Source organism: Rhinolophus sinicus, chromosome 1 (genome assembly GCF_057876585.1).
Source record: "Rhinolophus sinicus isolate RSI-liver-muscle chromosome 1, RSI-T2T, whole genome shotgun sequence".
Classification (NCBI taxonomy): domain Eukaryota; kingdom Metazoa; phylum Chordata; class Mammalia; order Chiroptera; family Rhinolophidae; genus Rhinolophus; species Rhinolophus sinicus.
The window spans coordinates 157047869-157061350 of NC_142501.1; the positions used below are offsets into that span (position 1 = coordinate 157047869).

The following is a 13482-nucleotide window of genomic DNA, read 5'->3' on the forward strand; positions in this document are numbered from 1 at the left end:
GTCTGAATCCCACTAGGTAGCATGTTCAAAGCAATTACTAAACTATATTATCTTAGTTGATTTTTAGTCTAGGGATGGTACTTAAGAAAATACTATTCTGTGAGAGTTATTTATTTTGAATGAATATTTTTATATTCATAATAATATATAATAGAAGAAAGATGTTCCCAAATCATGCCATGTTGTTAATAGAAAATCTGGAAGGCCAATCTGAGATGATAGTTGCCTTGTATTAAGACCTTACTCTGTAACAAGCAATGTGATGAGTACTTTATATTCACTACTATGCTTAATTTTCACAATAACTGCAAGGTATATATTGCCCACATTTCACATATGAGAAAATGAAGCCCAAAGAGACCAAATAAAGTCACCCAAAGAATAATTTTGAAACCAATGTTTAATTTCAGGAGTGTCTAGTGCCAAAAGTCAAGAAAATAACCAATTGTTTTTTTTAAATCCTTTTAAGAATTCTTGTTTGCAGGTAAACAAATCTCCTAAACTAAAAATAACATGAATGCTCATTAAAGGCGATTGGTGTAGATAAAAAGCACAGACTGGAGTTTGAAGCATTAGAGTTTTAACTCTGCAACTTGCTAGCTGCATAACTATGGAATATTTGCTAAGCTATTCTAAGACTCATTTTCCTTATTGATGAAAGAGAAATAACACATTTATTACATTATTTATAGAGACTGATAGTATCTGAGACATATACAAAATTGTGACTACCTATTGTCAATATGAGTAGTGAATAATTTCAAGATATTTGAGTTTGTATGTGCATAACAACTTATTATGTACGCCCAGAGACCAGAGACATTAGTGCACAGATAGTCCATTCAGTCTATCAATATTTAAAAGCCTTAAGTAGGCTTACTGGAACATAAGTAAATATTTTCCAGTCTTAAGTACTTAAAATCAACCATGTTTCTATTAGAGCACATCTCATCTTATAATATTTGACAATTATTTTCACCTTTATATTTACTAAATTTTAGTTCTCTAAAGGAAATTATTCTTTGTATGTTCAGATGATTTTTTTTCTTTTTGGTCTGAGTGTATTGCATTCCACTGTCATGGTGCAGCTTATGAGTTATAGGAAGTATATATGTCATTAGATAAATATTCTAAAACACTCTTTACAAAGATAATTTTGAAGAAATCTGAACAATTACATGTCATCTCTATGAAGTTTTATTACTGTCACAAACAAACTATCGTGGAAGCATTTTAATATAAATTTTAAGGCATGGAAATAAAATTATCTCAAACTATCGGCTAAAAAACAATACATAAATTATTGTAATTCTCAGATTTAAAATACTGAAAACCAATACCTAGTCTCTTTAAGGGAAAAAATTGCAAGTCCTTAAAATTAGAAAGTACGGAATCATTCTTCTGTAAATAAAACAAATTAAAACCAAATTTAAGAAATGAACAATTAATTCAAATCACATAGTTTTAGAATAGTGACATTTAGTAACATTATATAATTTTGGTCAAGTATTTTGTTTTTTATTCCAAATAAATATTAGTAATAGTGGTTGAACATATAGTTTTAAATGTCAGATTCATGTATGTAAACATTCACTCCAATATAAAAAAATGTCATTCACCATCGTCCAGAGCAAACAGAAAAAAAAGGTAGACTAAAATGTTCAAATATGGAAATTTTAATGAAAATATCTCAGTGATATGATGTTAAGAGTAGAAAAAAATACATATTGTAGTGAAACTCTGAGTTCAAATCCCAGGCTTCCCACTGATATTCATTGTATGACTTTTGACATATTACTCAGCCCCCCTGGAATATTTGCCAGAATTGTGTATGATCAGTACTGCACTTGTTGAAATGTAGAAATAGAGACACAGAATATAGCAATCTGAAGAAAGCTTAGACAGCACCAGGTATAGCTCCTTCTTTAAAAAAAAAAAAAAAAAAAAAAATCTACTTTGCAAAATACCATGAAGAACTCAGACATTGTAGTTTATAAATAAAGACTTAGAGGCACTGGAATAATAGATTGTGACCTATGATAGATCTAATAATCTATCCATTGTGTAATTTCTACAGTAGACTTTAAGGCTAGAAAAATAAAATAAAACTCCTTTAAAATTGTATTAATATCATTTAAGTCAAATAAAATCTCCCCAAATGCTGAAGTTTCCTAAATTAAAATAGAAAACAAAATGTTTTCATTAACAGAATGAATTTTCATTAGTCTAGGATTATATTGATACCCTGTTTCTCAAGTTATTTGGCTTTTTCATGTCTCTTAATTAAATTGATTTGTGAGCATGCTATAACTTTTAAAATGTGGGGCAAACAGTTGTATTACAAACATTAGAAAACCTTCAGAGTCTCTTCCAGCTGCATGATTATTGGTGGGGAAGCGCCGGGTGGTTAGAAGTTGTGAGGAAAGCATAACCAAGAATAATATTCGGTGCAGCCCAGTGTTCTGCATGTGTGTCTTTGCAACTCCCATAAAACTCGGTACAGTCTCAAAAGCATCCAATCTGGTGTAAATAGTTTACATACCAGAATCTCTGAGCTAACATACCTGTATCCTTTGGAAACAAAATAATTTTGATTTTGAAGGAGAGAAACCAATGATAAATTCTATCGATGAGGGAAAACAGGAACTGGCAGAGTACAATGTAGAAGCATTCCCCTAAAGAGAAATGTTAGAAAACGAAGGATTCCCTTGAATATAGTTAAGGTTTTGCTTGGAAAAACACACCTGATTAAAAAGCAACTTTCAGAGCAGGTCTTCAGTTATGCACTGCGAGACCAAGACCGCTTCAGCAGCATTGTGTTTTCTGCATCTTTAGTCTTTTGATCTCCCTGTGATGGGGGTAGAGCCTTAGTTCCTCAGCTGTGAGTTGACTAGTCTGTTATGTCCTCACTGAAGTGCTGCTTCACCTCTGGCCAGAACTGCTTGGAAGAAGTCTTCAGTGCAGGAAGTACAGCAGGAGAAAGATTCAGTGCCATTGTCTCATCCTGGGCTGGAGATCCCATTCTTTTCTTTATTCCTCTTGTTGAGAGTCCTTGAAAAAATTAATAAGTAAATGGAGTTTGGAATCTAACGATGTATACAGGCAGTGTGACATCTTCTTTATCCTTAATGCAAAATTATTGTTAATTAATTAACTAAATAAGCACCTCTGATCATCTAACATGTATGAGGAACTCTATCATGTGCTGGAGATAAAATAACTAAGACACAGTTATGTCCAAGCAACTCAGAGTTTAGTGGAGAAAATAAGTATACCGACAAATAGCTATAGTGCAGGAGGGGAAATGCATCTACATTGAACCAGACAAAGAATAATAACTCACAGAAGGCAAAATCCAGAATGTTCAACTCTGCCTGAAGGAGATAAGGACATATTTTCTGAAGGGGTGACATTTAACCCAGATGCTGAGTGGCAGAGGCATAAACAGGTTGTAGGAGAATCTATTCCAGGCTAAGAAATGCATTGGGCATAGGACTATGGGGAACGAACCTGTTGTGTACACACAAAAGGGAGAAATTCGTTGTTTCAGGAACATGACAGGAAGAGGGAGAAGTCAGCATGAGGAAGGAAGTTGGAACCAGATTTGAATGGTCCTCTATAACCAGCTAAGACTTATAAGTCTTCCTACCTAGTATGTATAGTCTCTAATCATTTCATTCTTTTTCCTTTTTCTTTTCCTATTTTCATGTTTCTCCTCCTTTCCTTTTCTTCCTCTTGAGAACTTTTCAGAATAAAACATGGCTGCATTTAGTCACAATATTCCGTTTGCTTTGGCCCTTCTGACAGAGTGGATTTCATTAAGTAAAAATACACTTGCTGCCTTCACAGCCAACAGCGGTTAGACTCCTTTCCAACTAGAATTTGCAATGTGTTTAGCTATATAGCTAATCACCATGATCTATACCAATTGATGACAGTTAAAGAAAAAGGAGGTATGCTTAATCAATGAGCTAAGCTCAAATAAAAGAAATCTGAGTTGTTTTCCCAGAGCCCTCCAGACTCAATCTGTGGACTCATTCTTCTCTGTCCTCCGAGAGCACCTCTAACGGGTCCCACAACATCTCTAGTCGTTCTCAGTTAACAAATAACCTTTTGTCCTGGGTATTAAAATTTTAGTCCAGTCAAGTATAATTGAAAAACCCTCTTAAATTAAATTGCTTCCCTCCCAGATCACAAGGCAGAGAAACCTCAACGGGCAATGAGGGTGTGATTGCCTCTTGATGTCTCCTTCCATCTCCCTCACGGGCCAGCTGCTATGTGTGGCTCCTCCAGGATCAGGTAAGGAGACATTGGCACATTTGGGATGGAGAAGAGGTAGGGAAGCAGAAAATGTCTTACTTGATGTGTGAAAATGTCTTACTGTGATCTGACTGCATGGGCTTTCTGTGTGACAGATGTATAGTTTTGGTAAACTTTTTGGCTAATTTATTCCCATGTAGAATACAGGTGGCCATTCCCTGGCTAAAGTGAGGCCTCACCCCTCTGGCCACTTTTGTGCATGCTCAGTGTCTGCTTTGACCCCACATAGCCAGACTCATTTTTATTGAGGTTGGCTTGCTCCTGCTAGGAACTCCTCTTGGCATGAGGCCACTCAATAGATATTTGCTGAATCAAATCAAAACAGATTGCTTTCATATAAAACTTGATGTTATAAACTTATGTTTGTGGACTAAAAGGGCATTTTTAGAGGAAAAAAAATGTCCATACTCCTGCCTTTGGGCATTTACACTTACTTTAGCTCTGCCTCTAAGTCTCTTCCTCAGAGCTTCATGCCTTGCTCACTTGCCTTGTAAGGAGAATTCCCCCAACTACTGAGCTCTTCCCTGGGAGATGTCAAAACTGAGTTCTATGTTTCAGTACAATTATCCTAACCAACTAAAGTCATTACAGAACTAGGAACTTTGAGAGATCTTGGTATGCCAAAGCCTTCGTCAACTTAACTAAAGGCTGTGAACCGAGGGCCTGTGGACTCATTCCGTTCTCACCGAAGTGTTAGTTTTTCAGTCTTTTATTAGCATATCCATCATGACAGTCCTGCAGCAGTGCCACAATAATGAGAAATGTGAACCAAGTTTTCCTTCTGCACACAAATATCAAATGATTTCAGGAGTAAATTGGGGAAAAGAAGTAATAATTTTGCTTTTAAACTAAATTGTGAAATGTATTTACAAATTGTTGACAGATTTTGTGAATATATATATCTATATATCTATATATCTATATGTCTATATGTCTATATGTCTATATATCTATATATCTATATGTCTATATTCTCTCTTCGATACCATTGCCATATAGTAAACCAAAATAAAGTTTTCAAAAGAATAGTACAAAAAAATCCCAATTTACTATTGTGGACATTTTGATGAAATCTGTACAAATTTCCCCTAAAACACTAAAAAATCTTTGTTTTAAAATGTGCTTAGCAGAGACTCTATAACAGAACAAGGTGAGCTAATTATGACAATTACATTGATTTCAGTTGATTCAAAATTGCTGTGTGTGTATATATTTGAATGCATGTGTTTTTCTGCAAAATCCCCAAATGTTTACCAATATCTTTGCTAGAAGAAAACATTTTGAACAGGGTAGATTTATCATGCCTTCCCAAAGTATACAAATTCATTGGTTTTATAATGTGAAAAGGCTTTAATAGTCAGATTATCAAAGACATATTAAATTTTATTTGCTTTCTGATTTCCTTCAAAATATCTTCTACAAATCCCTTTTGAAGACATGTATTTAATCAAGCCATTCCCTGCTTAATGACTAATGATAATTCCCCAGTATCAGCATAGTGAAACCCAAGGTCTGTATACTTCAAATGTACAAGGCTACTCTCAATCCATCAGTGAACTACTTTCCAAAGCTTACCTCTTCCTATTTCTTGCCATGTACCAGGTTAGCCCAACCCCAAAATCCCAAAGTTCTTTTCTCATCAATCTTGAGCTTTTTCACATGCCTGTAGTTTGCTCATGACGTGGTCTCTTAATAAACACACAAACAAGCAAAAAATGATTAAGAAACCTAATAAATTAAAAAAAAATATTAGAACATGGGAAGACTAGTAATTCTGCTAGTAATCTTACTTCCTATTTTACAGGCAAAATTAAGAGGGTCAAAAAGATCTTCCATGTGCAATTACCACAGAATTAACCAATTTTACTGCCATTTATTGCTCATGTCCTGTTATCTACGGGCAGACTTTCCAGTAATGCACTGGCAGTCATCCCTCTTACATAAGCTTTTCTCTGAACAATCTTGAGCTCTTTCCCATGACTGTATTTTTGTATGTTATCTAAGGGCAAACTTTCCACTTGTGCACGGGCTGTCATCCTTCTCACCTATTCAAGGACTTTCATCCTGTGATGATTCCCTCTTTCTTATGCATCATAAATTTCCCACCCCATTCTTTGCTGGATCATGTCTTGAGAGTCACTCATTTAGTATCAGCAGTCCTAAAAACAAACAAACAAAACTTTCTCCTGATTTCTCATTTCCTTCCATGTCCCTCTGCTCTTTGGACCAAATCCTCAAGAGGTCATTTAAAGACAGTTTCTCCACTTCCTGTAGTTATTCTCCATGGAGACCATTTCAATCAATGTTTTATCACTACCATGCCACTGAAAGTGCTCTGGTCAAAGTCACCATTGACCACCATGTTGCTATTCAATGGTCCATAATCAGGCCTTATTTTACTAGACCGCTCATCAGCATTCTTGCCAATTGATCATTTCTACCTTCTGAAAACACTTTCTTCACTTAGCTTGGGAATTATTATTTCCAAGGAGTTTATCTTCTACCTTACTCACAACACATACCCGTTGTGCTTTCTGGGAACTTTCTCCTTTTAGAGATCAGGAACTCAAATATTTTTGCTGAAACTTTAATTTAATATAGTAATCAATAGAAAATGTATTTGGTAATTAACAGAGTGATATGGCAGACCATTGAGGTGGTATGATTAGAAGATGAAAACTATTATTTTTTTTAACATTTTTTTATTAGTTTCAGGTGCACAAAAAAAGGTAATAGTTAGACATTTATCATTTATATCCCTCACACAGTGACAACCCCCCTCCACCCATCCACTACCCCTTGCACACAGCCATTACATTGCATACAAGCCATTACATTTCCACTGTCTCTATTCCTAATGCTGTACTCCGCTTCTTGTAACCATATATATATGTATATATATACATATACACACACAATTGTAGTTTACATTCATTATTGTTCAGCTTCAGCTTCAGGTGTACAGTGCAGTGATCAGGCATCTACATCATCCCTGAGGTGGTCTCCCTAATGAGACAAGTGTCCATCGAATACCCTACAAAATCTTTACAACATTATTGATTACATTCCTCAAATTGACTTTCGTATCTCCGTGGCAATCTTGTGGTTACTGACTGTGCTTTCTAATCCCCTCACCTTCCCCCTTATCTCCACCCCCCCTCCCATCTAGCAACCCTCAGTTTTTCCTCTGTGTCTCTGAGACTGTTTCTGATTAGTTCATTCATTTATTCTTTTCTTTAGATTCCACATATAAGTGAGATCATATGGTATTTGTCTTTCTCCGTCTGATGCATTTCATTTAGCATAATGTTCTCTAGGTCCATCCATATTATTGCAAATGGTACGATTTCATTCTTCTTTATGGCTGCGTAATACTCCATTGTATAAATGTACCACAGTTTCTTAATCCAGTCGTCTACCAATGGGCATTTCGGTTGTTTACATGTCTTGGCTATTGTGTATAGTGCTGCAATAAACATAGGGGTGCATACATTTTTTTGAATTAGAGTTTTGGATTTCTCCGGATAGATACCTAGGAGTGGAATTGGTGGGTCATAAGGTAGTTCCATTTTCAGATTTTTGAGATACCTCCATACTGTTTTCCATAGTGGCTGCACCAATCTGCAATCCCACCAACAGTGTACAAGGGTTCCCTTTTCTCCACAACCTTGCCAGCACTTGTTGTTTGTTGACTTATTGATGTAGCCATTTTGACTGGGGTGAGGTGGTATAGAAGATGAAGATGATTTCAGTTTCTATGAAAGCAACAGACAAAAGCCAAATCCAGGAAAAAGGAAGAATTTTTTAATTGTTTTGTGGTGGCTGTAATTAAAATGGAGAGACATACTTGAAAGTTCACAGGGAGAAAAAACCATAATATTTGGAGATTGAAAGGCAGCAGGAGGGAAAAAGAGAATAATGTAAAATATTTAAATTATTATTTTGATACAGTAATCTAATATGTCTGCTTTTGTTGTGTGATTTGAAACATTTTTAGAAACTGCTTCATTATTTTACAGTCATGAAACAATAATTGGGGCAAATGATTTGTAGAGGAAAATCCCATATGGTCAAACAGGATCATGATAACAAATAAAAATGCCTTGGAATACTGTGATTTGTTGAAGAAATGGGTTGAAAGGTGTTTTTTTTTTTTTTGCAGATGACACTGCTAATATATTGGATTGAAGGGGAAAGAAACACTTCCCTAGAAAACCATATTGCTTTTTTAAAATTAAAAATAAACATTTGGTATTGTAACTACTATCATTTTTAAGCCTACAATGAGAACTGCAGGTGGTATATTTACTCACGGAATTATTATGGTTTATCTCTAACACTTGATAGATATTCAGGACAGCACAATGAAGATCCTTAGCTGTTGTTTTCTATGCTTTCTGTGGGAAATTAATTAGAACTGCCTAACATCAGTTCTCAATTTGAGGTGGATGGTGAAAGAAGTCATTCTGACAGAAAATCTCATGCTACTGGCAAAGGAAAAAAAATGGAGATTGAAGAGTACTGTAGAAGTAGTAGGATAGCCTTTCAGTATAAAGGGGAAGTCTGATATGAGGGTTTTCTTTTTTGCAAGTTGAAGAAAGCTTTTAATTAAACAGTCTTTGATCCATTTTGAATTAATTTTGGTACATGGTGACAGATAGCAGTCCAGTTTCATTCTTTTGCATGTGGCTTTCCAATTCTGCCAGCACCATTTATTAAAGAGACTGTCGTTTTTCCCATTGTATGTTTTTTGCTTCTTTGTCAAAAATTATCTGTCCGTATTTATGTGGTTTTATTTCTGGGTTCTCAATTCTATTCCATTGGTCTATGTGTCTGTTGTTCTGCCAATACCATGCTGATTTTTTTTTTTTTTTTTTAAGATTTTATTGGGGAAGGGGAACAGGACTTTATTGGGGAACAGTGTGTACTTCCAGGAGTTTCTTCCAAGTCAAGTTGTTGTCCTTTCAGTCTTAGTTGTGGAGGGTGCCGTTCAGCTCCAGGTCCAGTTGCCATTGCTAGTTGCAGGGGGTGCAGCCCACCATCCCTTGCGGGAGTCAAACCGGCAACCTTGTGGTTGAGAGGATACGCTCCAACCAACTGAGCCATCTGGGAGCTCAGTGGCAGTTCCGCTCAAGGTGCCGTGTTCAATCTTTGTTGCAGGGGATGGAGCCCACCATCCCTTGCGGGACTCGAGGAATTGAACAGGCAACCTTGTGGTTGAGAGTCTACTGGCCTATGTGGGAATCGAACCAGCAGCCTTCGGAGTTAGGAACATGGAGCTCTAACCGCCTGAGCCACCGGGCTGGCCCATACCATGCTGTTTTGATTAATGTTGCCCTGTAGTACAAGCTAAAGTCAGGGAGTGTGATACCTCCAGCATTGTTCTTTTTTTTTAGGATTGTTTTGGTTTTTCAGGGTCTTTCATGGTTCCAAGCATATCTGATGATTTTTTGTTCTATTTCTTTAAAAAAATGCCATTGGAATTTTGATGGGGATTGCATTAAATCTATATATTGCATTAAATCTATATATATATAATAAATCTATATATTTAACTATGTTGATTCTTCCAATCCTTGAGCACAGAATGTCTTTCCATTTCTTTGTGTCTTCTTCAATTTCTTTTTTCTTTTTTTAATTAAATTTATTGGGGTGACAATTGTTAGTAAAATTACATAGATTTCAGGTGTACAATTCTGTATTACATCATCTATAAATCCCATTGTGTGTTCATCACCCAGAGTCAGTTCTCCTTCCATCACCATATATTCGATCCCCCTTACCCTCATCTCCCACCCCCCACCCCCCTTACCCTCTGGATTCATTTAAAAATGTCTGATAGTTTTCAGCATATAGGTCTTTCACATCCTTGGTTAAGTTTATTTCTAGGTTTGTTATTCTTTTTTGTTGCAATTGCAAAGTCAAATTTTTTTAAATTTCTTTTTCTGAGATTTCATTGTTAGTATATAGGAATGCAATGAACTTTTTTTTATTTTTTATTTTATTTTTATTTTTATTTATTTTTTTAGCATAAACACATTTATTCACTAACCAAAGGGACGATCTTAATTAAACCAACACTTGGAAATAGTTGCATGTAAAATGCTTATGATAAAGATAACTGAATACAGAGATGAAAAAAAAAAAAAAACATGGAGAGATTTGCTCATTGAACTGAGCCTGTTTACTCGAGCAGCTAATTCCTGTCCAGAAGGATTGTGGAATTTTTACTCTGCTTTTTCATAGACCCGAGTACAGTTGACATTGTTCATGATGCATTTCACCATTAGTTTCCTATTTTCCACTCTTCTTGTTATTGTGCTTTCCTTGCCATCCCATTCCTGATGTTGAACCAATGTACCGTTGACAAAATTGCACACAGTCTGAGTTTTTCTGCCATCAGCTGTAGTCTCTTCAAACTTCTCTCCCAGGTTACATGAAAACTGCATTGTTTTCAACGTGCTCTCAGTTTTTATGGTGAGGTGTTTGCCATCAGAGGTGATGACACAGTCTGGTTTGGCCATGGCACCCATTTTTCGCAGAGCCATCCCTACTCCTAATTCCTTCATGTACTCATCAAAGCCTTTGCTCTCCACTAAGCGCTAACTTCCTACCAGCTGATGAATGGAGGCCCTGGTCGGCGCGGGCGGTGTGCGGGGTGAGAGGAGCAGAGTGCGGTGTGGACAGCTTTCTGAACTTTTGTACATTGATTTTGTAGCCAGCAACTTTACTGTATTCATTGATTGTTTCTAATAGCTTTTTGGTGGAGTCTTTAGGGTTTTCTATATACAGCATCATGTCATCTGCAAAGAGTGACAGTTTAACTTCTTCATTCCCAATTTGGATGCCTTTTATTTCTTTCTCTTGCCTGATTGCTCTGGTGAGGACTTCCAACACTATGTTGAAAAGCAGAGGTGATAGGGGACAGCCCTTTCGTGTTCCTGAATGTAGAGCAAAGGGCTTCAGTTTTTCACTATTAATTATGAGATTAGCTGAGGGTTTGTCATATATGGCCTTTATTATGTTAAGGTATTTTCCTTCTATACCTATTTTATTAAGTGTTTTAATCATAAATGAATGTTGTATCGTCAAATTCTTTTTCTGCATCATTTGACATAATCATATGATTTTTGTCCTTTATTTTGTTTATTTGATGTATCACATTGATGGATTTGCATATGTTGAACCAGCCTTGTGCCCCTGGGATAAACACCACTTGGTCGTGATGAATAATCTTTTTAATGCATTGTTGCATTCGATTTGCTAGAATTTTGTTTAGGATTTTTGTGTCTGTATTCATCAGAGATATTGGTCTGTACTTTTCTTTTTTTGTGTTATCCTTACCACGTTTTGGTATCAGGATAATGTTGGCCTCATAAAATGGATCAAAAACTTAAGCACAAGACCTGAAACAATAAACTACATAGAAGAAAACATAGGTACTAAACTTATGGACCTTGGATTCAAAGAGCATTTTATGAATTTGACTCCAAAGGCAAGGGGAAGTAAAAGCTGAAATAAATGAATGGGACTATATCAAACTTAAAAGCTTCTGCACAGCAAAAGAAACCATCGACAAAATAAAGAGGCAACCGACAGAATGGGAGAAGATTTTTGCAAACTGCCTCTGATAAAGGGCTAATATCCAAAACATACAAGAAACTCAAACAACTCAACAACAAAAAAACAAACAACCCAATTGAAAAATGGGTAGAGCAGCTGAAGAGACATGTCTCCAAAGAGGACATACAAATGGCAAATAGACATATGAAAAATGCTCAACATCACTAATCATCAGAGGAATGCATATAAAAACCACAATGAGATATCACCTCACCCTGGTCATCAACAAGACAAATAGTAACAAGTATTGGAGAGGCCGTGGAGTAAAAGGAATCCTCATACATTGTTGGTGGGAATGCAGATTGGTGTAGCTGCTATGGAAGGCAGTGTGGAGGTTCCTCAAAATATTTTGAATAGAATTACCATATAACCCAGCAATCCCTCTTCTGGGTATCTACCCAGAAAACTCTGAAAACTTTTATCCATGAAGACAAGTGTGCTCCAATGTTCATTACAGCTTTATTTATGGTGACCAAGACATGGAAACAACCAAAATGTCCTTTGATAGATGAAATGGGTAAAAACGTTGTGGTATACTATTTGGTGGTAAAAAAAAGATGAAATAGGACCATTTATGACAACATGGATGGATCTTGAGATTATAATGCTAAACGAAATAAGTCAGACTGAGAAAGTAGAGGACCATATCATTTCACTAATATGTGGGATATAAACTAAAAATAACAAGACAAGCAAATGAGAAACAAAAATTCATAGACACAGACAATAGTTTAGTGGTTACCAGAGGATACGGAGGGGAGGGAGGAGGGTGGTAGATGAGGTTGAAGGGGATCAAATATATGGTGATGGAAGGAGAACTGACTCTGGGTGTTGAACACACAATGTGATTTATAGATGATGTAATATAGAATTATACACCTGAAATCTATGTAACTTTACTTACAATTGTCATCCCAATAAACTTTAATTAAAAAAATGAAAAAAAAATGAAAGAGTCTTGTTTTTTATCAGTACTTGCAAATTCTCTTTTAAAGCAGTAGCAAGGTGACTATAGCATTTTGAAGTATAGGCTAATATGAGTATTGGGGAATTTTCTAAAATCACTATTTATTTGTTTGACTGCATTTGCAAAGCATATTAAGTCTGACATCTATTGACGTCTCTGTCTCTGAGTTAGAGAATGAAGAAACACCGCTGCCGTTTTGATTGTTCCACATTATTTCCAGAGACAATGGGTTTCCACTGACTATCCCTTCTTCATGAATCTGTTACCTATTGAGCTTATTAGATTTCTGGTTCAGCCCTTCGCCCAGTGTCCCTTTGTTTCCCCTCGAGTTATGAGCCATGCAGTGCCAGTCCACATACAGTAGCATGGAAAATATGACTTCTTTCCACTTAAGTCAAGTATACACTAGGCACATATTTTTTCCCTTTTCACAGCAGCCTAATCACATCCTTCCACTCAAAATCCAACTCAATCTGAACCTTTTCCTGAGAAACCCAGAAACAAATGATCCATTCGTTTTGTGGATTCTTACAGCATGTATTGTGTGTAGCAGATATATCAGCATGTAATCA

The 13482-nt window shown here is 36.0% G+C and overlaps 1 pseudogene; it reads right to left on the reverse strand.

Moving 5' to 3' along the window:
* Positions 1 to 10469: 10469 nt before the first annotated feature.
* On the reverse strand, positions 10470 to 11064 carry LOC141568294 (fatty acid-binding protein 5 pseudogene; annotated as a pseudogene).
* Between the last annotated feature and the right edge of the window lie 2418 nt (positions 11065 to 13482).